The 22349-nt window shown below is 38.3% G+C and overlaps 1 protein-coding gene across 5 annotated transcripts in view; it reads left to right on the plus strand.

Moving 5' to 3' along the window:
- Nucleotides 1–1015: 1015 nt before the first annotated feature.
- The window catches only part of LOC117424660 (cadherin-11-like), a 59245-nt gene continuing 37911 nt past the window's right edge, over nucleotides 1016–22349 (plus strand). For 3 of the 5 annotated variants that reach the window (XM_058992702.1, XM_058992701.1, XM_034041258.3), the window contains exon 1: nucleotides 5724–6155. The gene's annotated coding sequence lies outside the window, so the exon portion shown is untranslated. Of the gene's footprint in view, nucleotides 1307–5723; nucleotides 6156–22349 lie in introns of those variants that run through there. The other 2 variants (XM_058992703.1, XM_058992705.1) reach the window with 2 other exon arrangements.

Consider the following 22349-nt stretch of genomic DNA (forward strand, 5'->3'; position numbering starts at 1 on the left):
TTGGGTAGAATTAAATAGCAGTTTGCACTGATTTATGACTGCTGCTAAACAATTGGATCATTCGTTTCACCTGTCTGATTTTCTATAAAAAGGCTCGCATTGCAGCTAATAGATTGCTTGCTTGCTTGCAGAATCTGATGCTGCGGTCCTGTGGTTTTTTAAGGGAGACGATCCAGTTAACTGTTGCTGAGACTGACTCGTGACCGTGGGCGTTCCAGTCTTCAACCACGCCCCCTGCTGAATCTGCTGAATAAGAGATAAAGTGATATTGCAGATTAACGTTATCTTGTATTTTATGATGTTATAAACCGCAGCATTTTCTGTTTTCAGCAAGATTGTAAGGGTTTTATTTTGTTTTATCTGTGTGTTTGTTTTAACATTTTTGGAGTTGTGGCTATACTTTTATTGTTGTATACTCGTGTCCCCATATCCTTTACAGGTATTGTATTTTATATTACATTCCATGCAAATGTTTATATTGATCCAGACTTTGGTTATTATGTGGCTGATTCCAGCAGACATATAGACATTTTCTTGAATTGTTATTTATAAGCAACATTTATATTTTTAGACCAGGCCTTTTTTTTTAATGCAATTAAATTATACTTTGTATTGTATTACAGATTTAATACACGGTCTGGCCTTATTCATCTTAAATTCACACTTACATTTGCACACAATTATGTCTGAACTTTTGAGAGCGTTATAAACAGGAGGATGCATCCACAAACAGTGGAGAGGGGTCACTGCCATAGCACCAACCTTCTTAGATTGTGAGCCTTATCCAGTAAACTCTAAGACTGTTTTAAAAATGTTTTTGTTAATGGTTGTTCTGGATTAATTAAATCAAGTTTGCAGTTCATGAAAGCATGTCAGCCTGTTCAACATATAAAATGATTTAAAAAAATGGTTTTATTCACCTGATTATGATAACTAATTAAAAAGGACATTCTTTATTGTTTTAAATGACCACACTTGTGTTAAGAGAACACTCCTACCGATCAGAACAATGTTACGTATTCCATAGAGCACACAAAGTTCTATCCTGAAGTTAGAGTTTTGTTTAATTGAGTACTGAAATGTCCCACGTGTCGGAGGAAGAGAGGCAATTGAGAAGTTGAGAGGCTGTCAAGTGGCTCTATTTTTAACCAGCCACTTCACAGTATGGCTTCAACATGGGGAAGCACAGGCTGGATCTGTAGAGGAGAGACCCAGAGAAAGCCTTTCCTAGAGTGACTGCCCCAGAGGTGGTGAAAGCTTAATGGAATGGAAGCCATTAAAATGTAACCACTGCCGACATTTGCAGGTAATTAAGTTAATCTTCAAATACATTCTTATGAACAATTGGTTGTACTCCAAACATTACTTTTTTTTCATTTGCAACCAGGGATATACTTCATTTTAACACAAAAATGTGTTTCTGAATCTTAATTTCTCATGTTTCCACATCTGTTTCACAACAGATTGAATTAGTGCTCCCCCCACACAATTTTATTTTGCAGGGTTCCTCCTTGCCCTGCCCCTCTCCAGATAGCACCCCAGGGCAGAATCCCATTTTCTGGCTATCACAGACACAGCAGGCCCCGCCATATGGGCTGTGAGATTCAGATTTCAGGCCAACAGGCTCTCGCAGCTCAGTTAATGGGAGCCGTTCATCTCTGCTTTTATTTGATTATATCTCCTACCTGCCAATTATTCCAGTTGTCCTGAGCTCCTGGGAAGTCTAGAGCAGACTGTGACTTACCCAAGCTTTACTTTGCTTTCCTCTAAAGGTGGCTTTTAAAATAGATATTCTACATTCTCAAAAGAGCCAAGTATTTGAGCGACCTTTCTAACTAATTAGACGACTTTTTTTAGTTAATGTTACTATTAAGCTATTAAGAAACAATCATAACAGAGATGGTAAATTAACATTTGGTTCTTTATTTTTCAATTTAGAATAAAAGTGGTGAAAACTTTGCTGTGCTGTTCAGAAGTCTGACTCTATTACTGTACAGTGCATTTATATTTCTATAGACTTGAAACTAATTTTCTTGGACATTGGCTATGGCATGCACTTCAAAAGATTACAATGTTGATTAATTGGTCACCATAAAATAGTTTTAAAATGCTCTTGCTATTAATTTGGTATGAACTGATCAGTTTGAAATCGAGTGAGATGTACTAGGCACCTTTAAACAGTAAGGTAAGGTGTTGTAATGTTAAGGCTGCCGTGCTCCCTTTGTACACAAGGCTATGCAACCTTTCCGAGAGAGCTAGAGAAACCCTGCTATGTCTTAAATGACAGGAACAAAGGCAATTTTAACCCTGAACACACCACTCACTTTGTTAACAATATATATATATATATATATATATATATATATATATATATATATATATATAAAGCAGGTATTAACTCTATCAGATCTCCTTGTGTACTAAATATCTCTAGAATTCAAGCCAATATTCAGAATACCCTACGTTAACCTCGCTGGTTATTCTTCTGAACTCTAATCCTGGTACCAAACTATTAAATGTCAATTTAGATTTCATTGTCTACTTGATCAAAACATGTGTCACTAATTCCAGTTGCCATATATTTTAAATCTGAATTATTCATTGGTTTTCTCTGTAATATATAAGTATTTCAATGCAGCAAAGGGTGGTAAGCATTCTCAGGTTGACACAAAATCTTGCATGAGTCACCTGCTTACCCAACAGTATCGCTCATCCAGGTTAATTTGAAGGATATGCAGATAGGGCTGCAGGAGTGAGATGCTCCCTGTTATTTCTTGTTGCTGCTAGTTCCATCTTTTTGGTGAAACTGAAACTGTCTAATGAAACTATTTAATCGATCTAATGCTGTAGAAAATTGATCTAATCCATTGCGTTTCTGAACTCTGTTTGAATAAGCAATGCGATTCACCCTTACGAGATTGAAATGCTTTCTTATTCGGTTATCCGCTTGACTGATTAATGGAATCACAGTTTAAATGCTTTCCTCTCATTTTCCCAAGCCAAAAGTGTCTCTTTCTTCCATTCTAATTAAAAAAATAAATACAAATAAAGAACTCTGATTCACACCTCAAACTGATACAGCATTTTAGATACTTTCTTTTCCTTTTATCTGGCTTACATACCTATCAATCACCCTTATTTATTTGCCTCCTGCTGCTACGGAAAGTTATCAGAATGTTTACATTCTCAAGTTACATTTTGTAGACTGCTGCCACTAGGTTTATAGGCTTTATAATGACATTGGGTTAAAGCAAATGAGCTGGCTCTGGCGTTGGGCAATACTGAAAGAGTCAGACAACTGTCCCAAACTTCACAATCCAGTAATGTTTCTCAACATCCATAACTTAAAAGCCCTGAATAAAAAATTCTAAGATAAAACTTATAGGAAGCTAAGCCAAGTTGACAAACTTTTCAGCTTGTGTCTTCAGTGTACTCATTAGTCAAGCAGGTATCTTCAGTGTTCTGAAGAAGGCACTGGCTGAAACGTCTGTCTACTTGACTTATTATTTATTTATTTATTTCCTTTTTTTTTGGAGGGGCCAGTTATTTTACCCCTGCAACTCCACACAACAGCATAGGAGAATTGATGGTCAGTGGGCCTCTCGTAAGAGGTGCCGAACAAGTTTATCAGTCTACTGTATAATGGAACTTTGATATACAATATTTAGTTATTCGGATATTTCTTGCAAACTTAATGATATTCCATTGTATTAATCCTGGAGGCTATATTTGCTTTAAAAACATGGCAATAATTTCTGTACAGTACCTTACATTGATCTTAATAACAATCAGCCAAGCTATCCTTTGACACACCTGAAGCTCCTCTAGAAATTATTTGGATCTGGATTTGGATTTGACAAGTCTGAAAAAAAAAAACATACAAATGATTAGCTTTTCTAATCAATCAATATTCGTGTTAAGCTGTGTTAATGTTTAGTGGGGCAACATAGAGTAGATCATACCTGAAACAGTATGAGTAGAAAATAAATAGTTCAGAAGTGTTGAGACATCATTTTGTAACAAGACATTGTCTGTAGCCTGCCTGAAGGAATCTGATTAGAATCTGAAGCACTATTGATTGCGACATGGTCATGCAGAGTCATCCCATGAGCCGGCTTCTATTGGAGGACAGACTGCCTCCATGTGCTGCACTGTGATCAGTGAATCCATTATTCTACCGACAGCTTGATTCAATTATTAGACAGGCTAATAATCTGATGTAATTGATTGTTCACTACATCCTCTTCCAAACAGCTAATAAGACGAGGATCATATCAAGATTTTGTGGATTTATGGCCGGGATAGTGGTCCTGAACTAAAATATGAGGCTTTCACTACCAAAAGCAAACTAATAAAGGATCAGCCTCATGCTTTTGCTCTGTCTATCAATTTGACAAGACTGCATTTAAGCACCGTTCCCTAGAAGTTTATAGGATTGAGCAAAATCATTTAATTTATTTAGGTATAAGGCATAATAAAATACGGAAAGTCTTGATTTCTTGGTTCCAGATCCATATTTTCCTATTTTTTTGGATCTTGAAACTCTACTGCATTGGTAGACAGAAGCTAAACATTACACTCCTTCATTTCATCTGACAAATCGCATTAGCTTCTAAAATCTAACAAGACCAGTCTCCAAGGTTGTATGACTTCAGACACTCACTCACTCACTCACTCAATCAGTCACTCACTCACTCACTCAGTCACTCACTCACTCACTCTCCAATTATCTCAATCCCACAATCACTCTGTCCTTCACTGGTTCTGTTCTAGCGGAGCACAGGGAGGATCTTGAACTCACATTCTGTCATTATGAAAGCCATTCAATTCTTGGACAGCCAAACTTCAGTCGCTTTCATAGTTTTGTGTATGACTACACACTGTTCTCAATACCACACGCTGTTGTGAGGTATTGAAATGCGTGCAGAAATCTTTGCTTCAAACAAAAAGTAATGTCACGATCTTGATAATAATACAGTGTCTGAAAAACTCCCAATAACTTTCTTTATTCAATGAGTTTTCTGGTCCACCTGTCTAGTCTGCATATACCAATTGCTCATGTCACTTCGGCTAAACGCAAGGAGGCAACAATTGGTCATAACAGACAAAGAGCAGTAGTTGCTATGGTCTTTTGCACTGAAATACCACATGACAAAAACAACCATGAACTCTGCTTAGTACCAAGAAGGTCATGCTAAAATTGAGCAGCAATCTTATGCCATGTTTTTTCCTCCAGAATGAATGTGCTTTATACTTATACTTTGTATGTCTGTTTCTATGCTATCAGGTGGATGTTTTTCAGTCACCTTGGGTATATGAGTGAGAGTAATTGTAAGTCTACATGCCCTGGGTATATATAATTAATGAAAAAGTTTGCAACTGGTCCTAAAAAAAAAAAAAAAAATCTTTAAGAACCAATACAATGGGGTTGCATTTTTTTTTTTAAAGCAAACACTCCCATAACTGTACAGGCAGTTAAAACATGAAACAAATGTATAGTTGTTACATTTAAGTTAGTCCCTTTCATCCAACTCAAACGTGCTTCTGTAGCTATGCAGCTCGTGTGTGGCTTGGGTCACAGTGGTTTTTTTTTTTTTTTTTTTTTTTCCTCCGAAGAGTGTGCGTGGTCCTTGGGGAGGGCCCTAGCTCCATCCCCGCTCTCTGATTGGTCCAGAGCTCCAGAATTCATTTTAACCATTCAAGCTATTTTTTCAGTGCCGACTTGGTCCTTATGAGAAACTACTTCCATCTGGAAGCGTAAAAAAGAGGCAGACTCGACTTAGTCACCAACGGTGAAGCAGAACTGCATGCATTGCATTGAGATTTCTTTCCTTTTTAGGTAAGGGTGACAAAAGTACGTGTGTGAGAGGAAAAAGATAGACAGAGGCAGTACCGGATAGATCGAGGGATGCTACAATTTTATTCAACTGCCCTCTCTTCGCTCTTTCTCGTCCCTTCGCGTTTCATCTAGCTGTACATTCTTCTCAGTTTGACCATTTTATTCCTTTCTCAAAACACAAGCTTGGAACTGGAGTTTTAATAAAGACTGTTGGTGCAAGGACACTGATCGTGTACTGAAAGCCACTGCCCGTAGTTGCTAATGGGACTTCATGATTTAACACAAAGGTGACATAACCCAGCCTGGCATTTTAAAGGTAAGGGCACATATATATATATATATATATATATATATATATATATATATATATATTCTCCCAAATCTTGGATTTACAATACTTCTTGTTGTTCTATGCATCTCTCTTTTCTTTTCAACACCGGTATTTGGGGTTTTTGAAAAGTGGATTGGGATTTGAATTGGAGACCACTAAGTTTAAGTATTGCAACCAGCTTCAAGGGATACTGAAAATGCTTCCATGAAAAATAGATTTGATCTGCCGTGGATTCAACAGCTTTGTGGAGCTGTAAGGTACCCTAGGTACCACCGAGAAAACGTAAAGCACAAAAACAAAACTGATCAGCGAAGGTTAGAGACCCAATTGCTGTATGTGTCGTATTTTGAAAAGAATAACGCGGCGGTGTCTTATTTAACGGGATTGGAAACTATAGCCTACATGAAGTACCAAGGCAACATTATATCCAGTAACTTAACTTCCAAACAATTTACAACCGTTACCCCTCCTACTGCGTAGCATACTGGTGGCTTTTAATTTTCATAGTCAGATTTCAGTCTAAGCAGACTCTGCGTTTTTAATGGAACACATTGAACAGCCTGACACCAGAAATTACTTCAAGATCCAGGGACACAGTATTTTCTTGGTTTTAAAATATGCTTTTAATATAAGCTTCGTCCTGGTAGAACCTATGCTTATCCTTGTAAAACGGGTAATAATTTAGAGAGATAAATGCATTTTGTGTAGTATTTCTGTTGGATAATTGTAAGTTACAATTTGTAAGGATTAGATTTGGTGCTACCTTTTGAATATAAAGAAAAGAGGTGTGTGCTGTATGTATTTACAGCTGAATTCATATGCATACAAACGTGCTTCAGCTGAGATTTCATGATTGATTTGTTTCTTTTAAGTTACATTTTGTTAATCCAGTTTGATTTTTAAGGTTTTCTAAAAAACACTTTTCTGGAGAAACTGTTATGTTGAGTGAGACACACATTTTTCCATCTGGCAATAGGCTACTGTAGCCTACATGATCGGCGTCCATAGCTTAGTGTTTTTTAGGGACCGACGGCAAAAACTATTCTGGAATTTGGGAGTTTTTTTTATTTGTTTTTAGAATTGCTTAACTCAAATGCAAACAATAAACGTGCTGTCACATGACTGGGGTTGGCAGGCATTGAATGCCTCAGATATATGCACGGGTTATATCAGAAGGGTATGTAGGCGAGTACAAGTGTTGTAGCAGAGGGACATTACATTTCATAATTACTGTCGTTTCTTACATCATATAGCCAACTTAAAAATAAAACGATTGGACAGTAACCTAGCGTAATTTAATAATAATAATAAAAATAACAATAAAACAGGCTGTATTTGACAATACACTACGATCGCCGCAGATTCCCAAACCATCCATACAAACTGTAGTGTGTAGACTATTCCTTAATTTCCATATATCCATAACTGATAATTGATGTAATATTCATTTTAGGTCGTCTCAAATCAAAGGACATTTCTTATGAAAATACGCATACCAATACAGTACCTGGTCCTAATCGAATATTCAGTATACAGCACTGTTATGCTAAAACATTAATGTGGAGTAATCTACTGTATTTTAATATAATATAAACATCCATAACCAGTTCTATGTTAAGCCAGTGCGATCGCTGCGTGAATACAAATTTCAATGAGCAAGTTGCTGTTTCAGTTAACGTGGGCAGTGGAGCGCCGTTCTGAATAAGATTGTCAGTATTCATCCCCTCGTCCAACCTCGTAGCGTAATTTAGCCTATCTGTCTCCTAGCAGGACCACTTAGTTTATAAAGCATTTATAAAGACAATTTAAACTACAATAGGCTACGTTTCTAATTTATAATAATAATAATAATAATAATAATAATAATAATAATAATAATAATAATAATAATAATAATAATAATAATAATACAAAATAAAAACTTCATAAGAGATGGTATAGATGGTGAACACATTTTAAGCTGAACCTTAAAATGGAAATGGAATGGTGGGTAGCCTAACCATAGGCTAAAGTTTAAAGGTTCTCAAGTCACGACTGGGTAAAAAAAATAAAAATAAATAAATCACAATCACAATATTTCATATCAGTGGTTCTCATTTTGATATCTATCAGTGATCTTGGCTTTGATTTTGAATTATGTAACGAAAGACGCTAGAGACTGTTTGCAAATCACAAGAAAGCATGGTTTGGTTCACTTAACTATTGGAAACAGAGAATCATTGAATACCCAAGAACGCAAGCCGTGAACATTATTATTATTATTATTATTATTATTATTATTAATAATAATAATAATAATAATAATAATAATAATAATAATAATAATAATAATATGTTTATAAATGGCCCATATTCTTGTGCCATTCAGCGCATAACTGCGACACTGGGGAATTAAATAAAACTGTTCACTACATGGTTGTTTGTGCAGTGGTATTCAATTCCCTTTCAATTCAAAGACGACCAACAACCAATACTTTTGGGATATGCCTGCCACAGGCCAGGTATTTACTGAGCATTTTATATCAGAACTGCCAATAGGCCCCTCCAGGGAGTGACGTCCTCAGTCCCGCCTACCGAGGGAATATGTAGTCACTCCGCGGAGATCACTTTCTCTTTTGCTTCTCACAATCAGGTAGGTAAGGTAGGTAAAAACTAACCTCTCCATGGTGTGACTGAGTTTTTGTAAAAGAGCTCTCACTTTGAATTTTTCTGTTAGTTCCCCTGCAATTTATTGCTGGAAGTCAGCTTGCCACTTCCCCGGAATCGGAAACTCGGCTTCTGGGGACTGAGCTTGAAACGCGGTGCAACTGCGCTCCATTAAAAAAAAAAAAAATCTTTCTTTCTTTCAACAGCCCACATCGCTTGGTGACTGTAGTCTGCTTTTTCGAACCCTACAGCATCTGCTGTCTGTGTTTTTTCATCTGCTTTTTGCAGCTAAAAAAATAAATAATAATAATAAAAAACAGAGAAAAGGGAGACACATATTCCTCCCCTGGGACCCAGCTCTGTCGCGGCCTTGCAGTTAAAAAAACAAAACAAAAAAAAAACCCAACTTGTGCTTCCTCCACTGGGTCTGATTCCATCCCACTGTAGAGTAGACTCCACACATACATTGAACCACCCACCTTGGTGCATTGGGGCTTAATAAAAAAAACCTCTCTCTTCTTTCTTTTCTGTGTATACTGTCTGTAGACTGTGCTCCACTCCGCTGTAAGCTACACATTGCTCCGGTTGTGTGACTGCATGCGGTCCAGACTGGTACTGTCTGTAGGCAGTGTTCCACACCGCTGCAAGCTATGCGCTGCCTCAGACTAAACATCCAGACTAAACATCCGGCCCAGTAACCTTGGTGCCCCTGGTGCTCAGTGCCCTCTGTGTCTCGGTGCTTGACGCTTGGCGCCCTCTGTGCCTCGGTACCACGGAGCCTCGGTGCTTAGATGCTCCCTGCACCAGTGCCCTCGGTGCATCGGTGCCTTAGAGCCTCGGCACCTCAGTGCTTTGGCAGCCTCGGTGATTTGGTGCCCTTGGTGCTTAGACGCTCCTGCATCGGTGCCCTTGGTGCTTCGGTGCCCTTGGTGCCCTCGGTGCTCAAACACCCTGCATCAGTACCCTCTGTGCCCCAGAGCCTCGGCACCTCGTACTTCGGCACCCTCGGTGCTTAACCCTTTGCGCTCCATTTATTCAGCGCGTCTCAGGTGCGTCAGGTCCAATTTATTTTCACACGCGCAGTTTATTTTAGACGCGTGGTTTAAAAGTATTTTTTTCACAGTAAAACAGGTTTAAAAGGCACTGCATATCAACAGGACACTCAGTACTGCATCTCCAGCCCCGCCCCACATACTTCTTCATAGTCATGCATACCGATGTCATCTCCTGATCACTCGTTTTATCACCAAACTCCTCAATAATGCGATCCAAGTTATTATTTTATTACTATAACATCGCAAAAAGTTCTGCAAATGTCCGTAATTTTCTTTGAGCGCTGGATGCAGAAGCAGCTATCTTGTTTGTTTATGTCCGTGTTATCTCTGTGGTGCCGGGGCTATGTGTATTGCTCAGATACGCCCCTTTTTTTTCGGCTTCTCTCGACTCCTATCTGTCTCACTCGGCCATTGAATGCTTTTCTCGGCTTTTTCCGGAGAAAAAACGACTAGAGACCTGTGTTTTATGTCTTTTTGATGATGTTGGACCTGGTCCGACATAAGACCGCAAAGGGTTAAACGCATCAGTACCCTCGGTGCCTCAGAGCCCCGGTGCTTGGACGCTGTATACTTCGGTGCCCTTGGTGCCCTTGGTACCTCAGGGCTTTAGTGCATCGGTGCTTAGGCACCCTTAGTGCTCAGATGCTCCGTACATCAGTGCTTTGCCTCGGCACGTCATGATGTTCAAAGTTCCACCCTTGCACGTCCTGCAGAGGGATGCTTCCCCCACAGTACAAACACCTTCTTTGTGTCAGGTGCCTGGGAATGCAGCACGCCTCCTCCGCCTTAGGAGATGAGATGTTCTGCTCAATCTGCGCAGTGTCCCAGCCTCAAACCATGCGCAGGAGGCTTGCAGAGTTTATGGTTGCGACTTCCTCAGCTAGATCAGCTGAGCCCTCTGCAGCGTTCGGAGCCCTGACCTCACCCGTCCTCCACCTGCCTTCAAGCCCATTGCAGAGCATACCCTTTGAGCTCGCAGCCGCTCACAGTCTCCTGGAAGGACCAGTAAGTGGGCGAGACATTCAAAGCAGGCTAAGAACATCTAGAACTGAAGAGCCAGATAGCTCAGTTTCTAGAGTACCTAGTCAGGCACATGCCCCGGAACTGACCCCGTCCTCACCGGCGGTCGCCCCAGAGGTCTTAGAGTGAGACGAGGCGATGAGCGAGGAGAAACAGGATGCGATTTCGACTATGGTTTCCTGAGATGGGTACTCCTTCGCACAGCAGGAGACAGAGATCCAAGAGATAACCTAGGAGATGGGTCCTCAGCTCTGAGGTTGCCTCTGAGACTGGTGTTATCCCTGCTTTGAGCTCAATTTGGGCGCTTATGAAGCGAGCCTCCAACTTCCTCCAGGTCCCCTGGAAGGCAGTGCCTGAACAGTGCCGCTCTGTTTTCAGACCAGCTCAGACTTCAACGCCCCCAGCCCTTCCCGGTGTTCCTGGATTTTCTGGAGGAAGTATAGTTTTCTAGGCACCGCTGCGCCTGGATCTCCTCAGTCAGACGAGAGGCACATAGAACTGGCAGACTTCAACTGTGGGTCTGTCCTGTGAACGGGACAGTCTGTCTGCCTGAGGGCTCTCAGACGGAGTTGTCAGTAAACTGCAGAATGCTAGGGCCCCCTCCACAAGGTCGTTGTACGCCTATAAGTGGAGGTATTTCCAGAATTGGTGTACGGCCTGAGGTCATGACCCCATTTATTTCTCTATAGCAATCATTTTACAGTTTCTGCAAGACTTGCTAGAGGATGGTAGATCCCACTCTACACTGAAAGTGTACCTAACAGTCATATCTGCATGCCATGTCCCCATAGACTCAGTGTCCCTGGTCGCTCATATACTAGCGACCCGTTAGAAAGGACGTCCTCCCCGGGTGGAGTCTAGATGTGATATTGGAGGTTCTCACGAAGGCACCGTTTGAGCCTATACGTTTGATAGAGTTGAAATTTCTCTCTATGAAGACAGCCTTAGTGAGCTACAGGCTCTGTCAGTGCACAGCTCCTGTATGCGTGTTTGTGATGATGGAAACAGGGTGTCGTTACTCTTTCCACTTGAATCAATCAGTGGAACTAGAGGCTTTCCATGTTATGTGGATAAGACGAGAGCTCTTCGTCTGTCATGGTGAAAGGACCCTGGGTCAAGCCCTCTCGAAGCAGCGACTGTCCCACTGTTTCGACTGCATATACCAATGCCAGCCTACCCCCACCTGGGAGGGTGGCTGCGCACTCTACCAGAGGAGTGGCTATGTCATGGGCCCTCTTTAGAGGAGCCTCATTGACCGATATTTGTACTGCGGCTAGCTGGGATACTCTGCATACATTCACCAGGTTCTACCGACTTAATGTGGTAGATTCCTCTATGACTTCATTAGGCACAAGGGTCCTTGAGGTTGCACGCTCACACCACAAACATTAGTTTGGTGGTAGCGAGATGTCCTTATCTGGTGTCTCCGCTCACGATCCCTTGCAACGGCTTTGATGTACTTTTCCAAAATTATTGGTTGTTGGTCATCTTCGAATTGAAAGGGAACCAGGGTTACATACATAGTCTGTCGTTTTGTGTTTATTCTTATTTGTCACATTATTAAATTGACAATATTTTCAAATGGTGTTAAGAAAAAAAAAAATCCCCCTGTATGTTTTGTTTCGCTTCACTAGAGGGTGGTATTGTTCTTCTATGAAGGGACCCGCTTTTTGCCAACACAGGATCAAAGAGGCACTCAAAAAAGATGGAGTGCTACCACCAGTGTTGCCCATCGTCCCCGAGGACGCAGAATTCAATCTAGCGACGGCTCAGGCTAATGCTCTGGCAGTTTGCCAGGACTGCCATCCCTCTAGTCACTGACTTCTGTTACCTCCAGTCACATTGCCACCTTGGAGTACAGGGGGAAAAAGTTTAGAAAGAAACAAAGAAGTGCCGCTCCAGTTTCCTGCTGGGTATGTCTGATTGCCACATCAACTAATATAAATATGTTAAAATACATAACGCAAAGATTCCTGTTCATTTGTTGTTCCACTGAAATATGTCTTTCGTAAGTGTTTACTTGTCTCGTTGAATGAAAAGTCACTGGAATAGCTACCCCCTTTAAAAAACCTGAAATTCTCTTTTTACATGTGTTGACTTTATATCAGAATGAGTGTCTCTGTGTTAACAATATAATATTTATTTATTCATCTAAGTAGAAACAAGTAAAACATTTTCCAGTTCATCATAATGTGGAGCACAATCATGCTGTGCTGTTCTGCCACTTTTAAGACACAGTTATTAACGTGGCTTGCTAAGCTTAGATTTATAGGGTTCTATATGTGTTTTTTTGATTGCTTTCTAATAATAATAATAATAATAATAATAATAATTTTCCAAACTGCAAAGCCTATTTTTATGAATTTTGTAGACAAGGACCACATACATTTTGAACTATGGATATTTTTATTTTATTTTTTTAATACTGATGTTACGAGACTTTTAAAAAGTGAACACTTTGTAAAATAGTCCACAGACTGTCAATGCTATGACCAAATAAACTAAACTTAATGATGACAAATAAAACAAGTTTATTTTTTTTAGGTTTACTCTTTACATCTTGCTAGACTTTTGACATTTTAAAGCAAGGATTTGCTAGCACTGATAAAAAAAGGCTAAATGATTGAGTGTATTTACTGCTAGATAATGTCAAGGACAGCAAACGTGTACAGACTGACAAAGATCCGTTTTGTAAGGCACTTGAACTTCAGCACAAGCTGTTTGCAGGAAATCAAAACGCTCCTCATTCGCCATGCCTCCAACCTTCGATTCAGAGATGAAAGGGATTGGGGTTCTTTTCAAGTTAAAGAACATGATAGGAATATAATTGTTTTACTTATAACTGAAAGAACCGGTACATAAAAATAAAGAATATTCAGATTCTTGTCAGACTGATTAAAATATAGCAGTTTGTTGATGTTAGAGGATATCCACTGCGTCTATCACTGTCCTGTAGAGCCACAAGACATCTATACATGGAATCAATAAGGGTCTATGCACAGCATCACTCGTTTGTTCAGGTCTACAAAACATATATCCTGTGCAGTGTAACCTCAGGGCATATTCCACAGCTGTTTCAATGTATTTGAACTGTATTATGGTGTGCATTTTACAGACATTTCCATTGAATAGGTCACAGGTGGTACCTGATCAGGACATGAAAACTCTCACCGTTCAGTATGTATTAGAACTAAATACCACTGATTCAGGTAGGGAGAGAGAAGATCATGTTTACAAGCCAACACAACTGTGTTTGTTTGTTTGTTTGTTTACACCATTTCCTTTTTAACCTAATCGGTTAAGAGTGCACAGAATTCCCTAGTTCATGAAATATAAATGAACAGATGCATACCAGATGGAAATCTATGACCTCTTCATCCATATTTATAACATATTTAGATATTGTGCCATGTGCCTGGGTTCCAGATCGTGAGATTACATTTTAGATAAGGTGCTGCTATCGTTATACAGGCTTTTAAAAAAGTATCAAACAACAAAAACTTTGATAAATGTGTGCACTATTAATGCAAACACTGTTATTTAAAGTTATTAATGTAAGAACATCCTCCTACGGCAAATAAAAACTGCATACCATGAACTATCATTCAATATTCTGTTTATACCAAAAGTATATTTTTTAAAATAAAGAGCAATAAAATGTATACTTTTTAATATGAAATCAGTTAACCCAGGGATCTGGTGGATCTTTACTTTCTTTTTCAACAAACTATCCTTCAATGCAGATTCGATTCCAGACCTGCTTATGGCCTCATACTTATGCATATACATAGTTTTTGAGGCATACCATACTTTAATGGCTGGAATGACTAACTTTAAAGCATTGCATTTTACACTTTTTCTCTGTGTGTATGAGTTGCATTTAAAATGGCCTCATATGCACACAAAATCTGCACTCCTTCGATTGGGAATGAGCTCTCACAGAGGAGCCAACTCAGGTGTTTACAGCTACCGAATCTCTTCCTTTCTGCACAGCTGGAATCAGTCAAATTAGTCTTAGTTAGGCCGCACTGGAAATAGGTCCCCAAACATGACGGTGTTATCTTTCAACAGACAGAGTGAGAAAGATAAAATACATTACAATTCACAAATAGAGGGATCAAGTCATTAAAAACGTTCTTAAAATCCTATTCTTAAAATTGTTCTTTTATAACCACACCCATAACTTCTAAATACGACTTTCTCAGCAACTTTATTGAGACATTCAACACAGTTCTAGAACTGTTAATATATGCAATATTTAATAATTGAATAATTGGTTTGGTGTTTCACACTTGCTAGTTATTAATTAATTGAGTTCAGGATACCAGCGAGTTACCATTAGACTAGTGCACTCACAGCTGGATGGCTTTGTTTGTTCTTCATAGAAAAACGGGTACTCAAGTGAATTGGGACTTGTATGTTCCAATTAAATGGTGCCAACTGTTGGGAAACATTTTCATTAACAGACAAAATGGCTTCTTGCAGTTTTCAAGGGTCCTTTACCATAAGTAACTTAATACAGCTGTTTTGATAAGATGTCAAGAGAAAGATGGGGTCCATTTTGGTTCTCTCCAATCCCCTTTACATGATAATATATACATCTGCATTGTCATTGTGTGGCATCTGAAGTAAAAAAAAAAAAAATAACAACCTTGCATTTATGATCTTAAGGAAAAAAAATCTGTACAACATCATTGTGTTATAAATCATTGTAATTACATGGAAGAGATCGATAGCATTATAGCTACAGCAACCTAGCATAGATTAAACATTGAGACTACAATTAAATGGGTTTCTAGAACTGGAACCTGGTTAAGAAAAAAAACAAAACAAAAGGTGTAGCTGTGATGGACACTGAAAAAGCCTTTATCTTCAGCTTTATAATGTAGGGAGGAGTAATTGATTTGCAATAGCATGCTCCGTTAACTATGCTCTTCCTCAGTCACTCTGATTGTAGCTCTTTCCCCCAAAACTTCAAGAGTAACAGATTTGGTAGAATCAATCAATTGGGTTTCTTTCAGCTCCAGCATTTTTTTTTAAAATTACAATTGCTTATAAACTGCAATCAAAGTGTGAAGTACACATTGCTTATTCATTATCTGGTGGCATATGGTGGTATATTTGCATAATGGTAGAGGTATACTCCAAAATAGTAAGGGCTTGTTCATAATTAATTACTTTAAAGGGCCTAATATTAGAACTCAATTAAGTTTGGAATTTGTCAGGAATTGATGTTTACTTCATATGAGCTTAATTTTATAGTAAATCATATGTTATTAATGTGTTATTTATTTTATTTTAAATTAGTGGTACTGACAATAATAAAATATTTCCAACATATCTTGCAGTGAGATCCCACTGTTCTTTTCAAGGTATGCTATTTTGTATTTCTCAAAGTTGCTCGGTACATGTATTTATAAACAGGACCAGTAACATGGCCTAAATAGCTACCAGCCCAAAAAGAATCATGAGTATACACACCAATGCCATCTGCTGGACGCTTCCTATAAACAACAACAAAAAAAAATCAATGTACAGTAATACCAGATTCAAAATAATGGTAGATGGAACCTTGACAAAACCATTTTTTTTGGATTATGAATCTGTGAAGATAGGATTTTCGGTACGGTACCACATCTTGGGTCCCCAGAAATAGCCCAGCTGTTAATGTTTGTATTCAATAATTGAGTGTGTGTTATAAAACTGCTAGCAGATGGGGGCTACAATACCTTAATTTGGACTAATAACTCAATCATCACATTACTTAGCCTTGTTGGCAGTATTTGTTCAAAAGCAGACTGGTTGGAGGGCTCATTGGCAAAGAACAGCTTCTGCTAGAGTGGTCAATGCCAGTCAAGGTTTTGTGGCCATTTGGCAAAGCTGTCTAGAGAAAGCCGTTGATATCTTCGTCCACTGAGAATTATCGGTGTCTGGCAGGGTTTGTAGTTTTATATTCCTGTTTTCAGTGCATAAGAGAGTTTCTTCCACCAGCACGTTTGTCATGAAGTTCTGCACTTAATATACTTTCCAAGACATTTCAATTCGCATTAACAGACAGTTGAGAAAGGATTAGGGTAATGAACCAAAACCATCCTGGAAGAACTTCTAAGACAAGAAAATAGAAAGCGTGTGTATGAACCGTGAATCGCGACGTCAAAACAAACCCTCTCTGTCTGAGCCCAGTAAAAGAGTTGCAGTGCTCTAACTTACCTCTATATAAACCTTTATAAATATTGAGTAGCATCATCATTAGTCTCTGAGCACTTTTTTGTTTGTTCATCATTTTTTTTAATGTTTTGACACCTGTTCTATTGTATGTTGTTTGTTGTTTATTATGTGTTAATTAAAACATAAAATAAGGGCAGTACTTCTTTGGAATAAATGCACATGGCTGAGCGGGCTTGGTTTACATGTTCGTATAATGGCCTCTTGTATACTACCCTAGCAAAGCACCATAGTATACTAACCTGAGGATACTGCAGCCTGTATAAATCACACAGTTATTTTAAAAGAGGGTGTGCTATACAATAGAACTGTAGAAAAAAGGATAGAATGTCCTTGGTATAAAATCCCTCTTATAGTCCTGCACATTTATATATGTGTGTTGTTCACAGCTTTTTCATAAACCTTGAAATCATTCCCTTTCTATATTTAATGTACTGGTGGAGTCGCAGGCTTGTAATGAAGAAGGGGTCAGAGTGAGGAGCCGGCTGCCCACTTCATAGGTAGAAACTAAATGCCACGAGCTATACTGAATGATGCTGAACCTTTCCATCAATCTCTACTTGGATAACCCTTCTGCACATCAGTCAGAATTCATAACCCTCTTCCCTGCTCTCTAAACAGCCTGCTCTGACTGTGTCAGTTCTAACCATTGTACTGCTCTGCTTGCAGCCGTTCAGTGCAGACAGTAACAGACCAGGTCTGAATCTTTAAAAGTGTGTGATTGTTGTCCCAGTTTAATACAAAAGAGAGCTAGCTGAGCTGATTGATAAGATCCTCCAGACAGGTTTGTTGGATGTGATAATAGAATATAAAGGTACACAGGGAAGTTGCCTCATGAGTCAGTGCCTCATGAGGAATGTAACAATGGCAAAAAATCCTATCGTCAAGTCACTGTGCATTACCAGCATGGATCTAAAACATTTCGGATTATCAAATACTATACTGAGGTAAAATAATTCTCCTGCAACTAGTTTACTGTTATTTATAGTTTCTCCAATTTCAGCACATTTTGATGCCTCAATTGAGATAGACGGTCAATATTATTTAAGTTAAAATAGATTACGTGAATGCTGCAGCCATTATGACGATGGATATAGTTTATTAAACAGCATTGGAACACTGCTTAGGTTATTGTGGCCCTATTATTTTGTTTAATCACTAATACAGTCCTAGTGCATTTTAAGATAATCGCAAATTTCTTAAATGGTAGTCTGGAAAATTGTAGCTGAAATGTCTTATTGTTAAATAGTTTTTAAGCAACAGGTTTGTCCAAAAGTCCAGTACAAAATACATAATAAATACTGACATCTGTATTATTTTTCCAGCGATCCTATCCACTACAAAGCAATTTATATAAGTAGGTTTTATATTTCAAGTTATTTCCAGGATCTGCTTTTCATGCCAAGTTAATTACGACTCAGCCATTAAAAAAAGTGATTGTTAGCACACAAAGGAAAATCAGAAACAAAACTGCCCTGTGGAATTGCACAGAAACATCTGGAAGCCTTCTTATCTATTTCCTTCCTTTTATATCTGCAGAATAGGCTTTCACAGAAAAAAATAAATCCTATGAAGGCATGGACCTTGGACTTTGTGTTCAACACATCAAACCAAATGATTGCTTCACATCACAATTTTCTTTATCCACAAGCATGTGAATTAGAAAAGGAGCACTTAGTATAAAACCATCAGATATGCAAATTATTTATTTAGTTCTGCTTCTAATAGTTTAGGCTAATGGGGAATTATTTGAGTACAAAGGCATACATTTGTAAATGAAGCAGATAAACCTATGGCCAGACAAGGAGAGTTTTGTTTGACACAAAAATTCTATTGTCCACTGTTTTGGTTGTCAAGTGCTTAGGGAAAGCAGGATGTGTGATGAAGCTACAATGGGTCTTTCAGCCACGGATCTTGGATGCTGTGAGATTCTGTTCCCCCTCTTTTCAGACCCTAATCTCTCTTTATCAGGCAGCCACAATGGGGAATCAGCCCCACTCTGTGTCCCCAGGCTGACCATTTAGCTTATGTTATTCAGAGGAAATTGGCCGTAGTGACCAAAACTTGTTCTGATTTTACCCCCAAACTATTGTGGCCTGGTTTGTTTGGTGCAGATAGTCAAAGTATCTTTGCCTCAGTAGGCCCATTTACATTGAAAAAGGGCACCTAATAGAAATGCCTTGTGATGTGCCTTGCTGATTGTTCAGAGTGGTTTTTTTCGTTTGAAATGCAATCATCCTTAACATGCTGGCTGGCTTTTACATTGATGTTGGCATGGCTGGGATCTTTGTTTTTTTTTTAAATGTACCGTTATGTAAATAAACAACGTATCTAATGGGACTAAGAAATACAATGTGATAGTATTGTATTATACTGGTAATGTATGGCTAACTTTTCCCATTGAAGTAATTTTTATCAGTTGCAACAGTTGAATCCAAGGTGATACAGCCCAGTGTTCTCTTTTTTTCTGACGGATCATAAAGTGTTATAGATTAGCTATGAAACCTAAATTTGATAAATACCAAGTTTGGTCTAAATCCATTGTGAAAGTTTTCCAGTGTGTGACACTTTATTGAATAAACTGTATCTGGAAGCATGAAATGTAAGCACATTACTAGTTTTTAAATTGTAATTCAGTTTAAAGTAAAACAGTTTGTGTGTGCATTTATGTGAAAATAGTGAGCGCCAATTCTACATTCAGAAATGTTGACTTTCAGTGAACTAAATTGTGTCTGATATAATCCGGAGATCTATATATACTGTACTGTGGATCGGAAGATAGATACACAATAATTTTTCATTATGCATGTTACTGATGTGTTGGAATTCAATTATTTAAAAAATGTGTTGGGTAAAATGATGACAATTATTCCTTGATTGAGTCTAAAAAAAACAACATGTATATAACAAACCAGTATATTCATACTCAATTAATTTAAAAAGAAAGCTGCACTTAATTGAATGAATTGCATATTTTAATTTATGTAAGTAATATTCCTGTTAATACATTAATGTAACTATTTTTAAACATGTACAGTATAAACTCTTTTCCTTTCTGAGTTAAATTTCTAATGGAAGCAATGGCTCTAAATATATTACTAGTCACCAGGACTAGGTTTAAGCACTATTTATGAATTTAGAGGACAGTCAGGAGATCGCAAATGAGCTGCCTGTAAAACTGCACTTCAAAACATCTCCTTCCTAGAAACCCGGGTGGCCCAGGGCTCTACCTCATTAAAACAGCCCCCCATTTACCTATTCACTGCTAATGTTAACTGTTAACAATGCAATTGATCCCAGGGATAAAGAGAGGGAAATAATGAAAGTGCTACTCTGTGTCGCAAAAAGAAAAGCTGAGAGTGTTGCATGCATTCTGCATAGGCATAGCCTCCTTAGAGACTTAGAACGCATTCATCAGCAGGACAGTTAAGAAGGTGTCATAAACCTGGGAATACACATTTCAAGCTAGCAGTTTCAGACTGCCCACTTTGTCAGACCTCTTAAAGACCCCCAAGGGACAAACAAGCTCTGCTTTTGCTGGCTGACATGTAAAAACAAGTATATTTCCATATGGTCCCTAAATTGTCCGTTAACATAAAAAAATTAAAAAAAGTCTCCCTGTTTATTCATATTTAAAAGACATGCCCTCTTCCCATCACTACTGGATGTATCAAGCAAAAGCTCTGACAGTTTCTCCACTTTAGACTATTACCATCAAAAAGGATGCTCCCATCTCCACTTCAGTACACTGCGGCTGTTAAAATGATAAGTGGACAACTCACAGCGTGCATTATGCTTTACACAGTGCAAGTTTAAATCTCTCCAACACTTTCATAATAGCCTAAAAAAAAAAAAAGTCTTTCGGTTATATTGTCTCTAAACTACTTTTACCTTAAACGCTGGGTGCATTTTATTGCCAATTTTCAACCTAATGCTGCCCTAAATGTGCCTACATGGTCATGGATCCTGTGTTTATTAAAATTCTATATACATTGAAAAAAACTAAATGAGACATATTTGGGAGATGAAATTACTTTCTAATTGTACATCTTGTATGTTTTATCTTAAAATTGTTATTTTTATATAAACATACTGAGTTCACGTTCTTGATGCTGTGCTACAACCAGGCCAATGGCATGAATAATAATGAATTGCTGGCAGAAATGTAGCTCTTATCTTTGGAAGTCCAAAGACTGAATGGAAATATTTTATCTGTACTGTAAGTGGATGAAAACACAACGTTTCATGGCAGTAACTACTTTGATTCTGAAGCAGATATCCTTATCCATATAGTCTGATGTCAGGAAACACATGACGAAACGGGCTAAAACGTATTAAACATTTGGAATGTATCATATGCTTGTTGCAAGATTTGTGTTCATAGAAAGTCTTGTTGAGTCTTGGCAGGTTGCCATGGAAACTGTGGACGTCCTGAGAGACAAATACATCTTAGAGTTTTGAAAAAGCTGTGAAATATTCAATTCTTAGATAAGTGAACTCATAAGCCTTAAAAATAATGAAAACTACCCTAAGAAAATGTAACATATGAGGTGTATCATAAGTATAATACCAGCACGCTATTACATCTTTTTATTTTTTGACTTGTTTAATCCACTCTTGTGATGGAAGTCTTGAGATCTATGTTTGGAGATTATTGTAATGTAGATATATGTACCCGTGTCCCAGCTAATAATGGACTGATTGACATATTCAGTTTATTATAGTTGTGTATTGTGTGTAAGCTTTCTGTGGTTTCATCTTCATCTTGTAACCCAGTCAGCAAACGAAGCAGACACTCATTCCAAAGAACTAATTTACTTTTCAGTGCTTCCGTGGCAGTATTCTGCCTTACAGGAAGAATTTACATGACACGTGGCAACAATGCCAAGGCAGACGTAGCCATAAATCATGACTCTCCATCTTGAAAACAAATCACCGGCTCAAAGGCCTGGTGAAAAAAAAAAGAAGCTGAGTAGCTGTAAAAGCCATTCAAAAATGAAACGGTGTATCTTCACTAGAGAGTATACAACAGATTTGCAATGACCACCATGTGTCCCTGGCCTGACCTTTTTTTCTAAACTGTGTCTGTGACACATTTTATGATCAAGTCATAAACTTTTTGTTTAATTAACCATATTGGAATCACACATAGTAGGAAGTAATAACTGGTTTCACCCCCCACATCTCTTGTAAGCATAAGGGTTCAATAGAACACTTTTCTAACATACAAGTG

Source organism: Acipenser ruthenus, chromosome 19, assembly GCF_902713425.1.
Source record: "Acipenser ruthenus chromosome 19, fAciRut3.2 maternal haplotype, whole genome shotgun sequence".
Lineage (NCBI taxonomy): Eukaryota > Metazoa > Chordata > Actinopteri > Acipenseriformes > Acipenseridae > Acipenser > Acipenser ruthenus.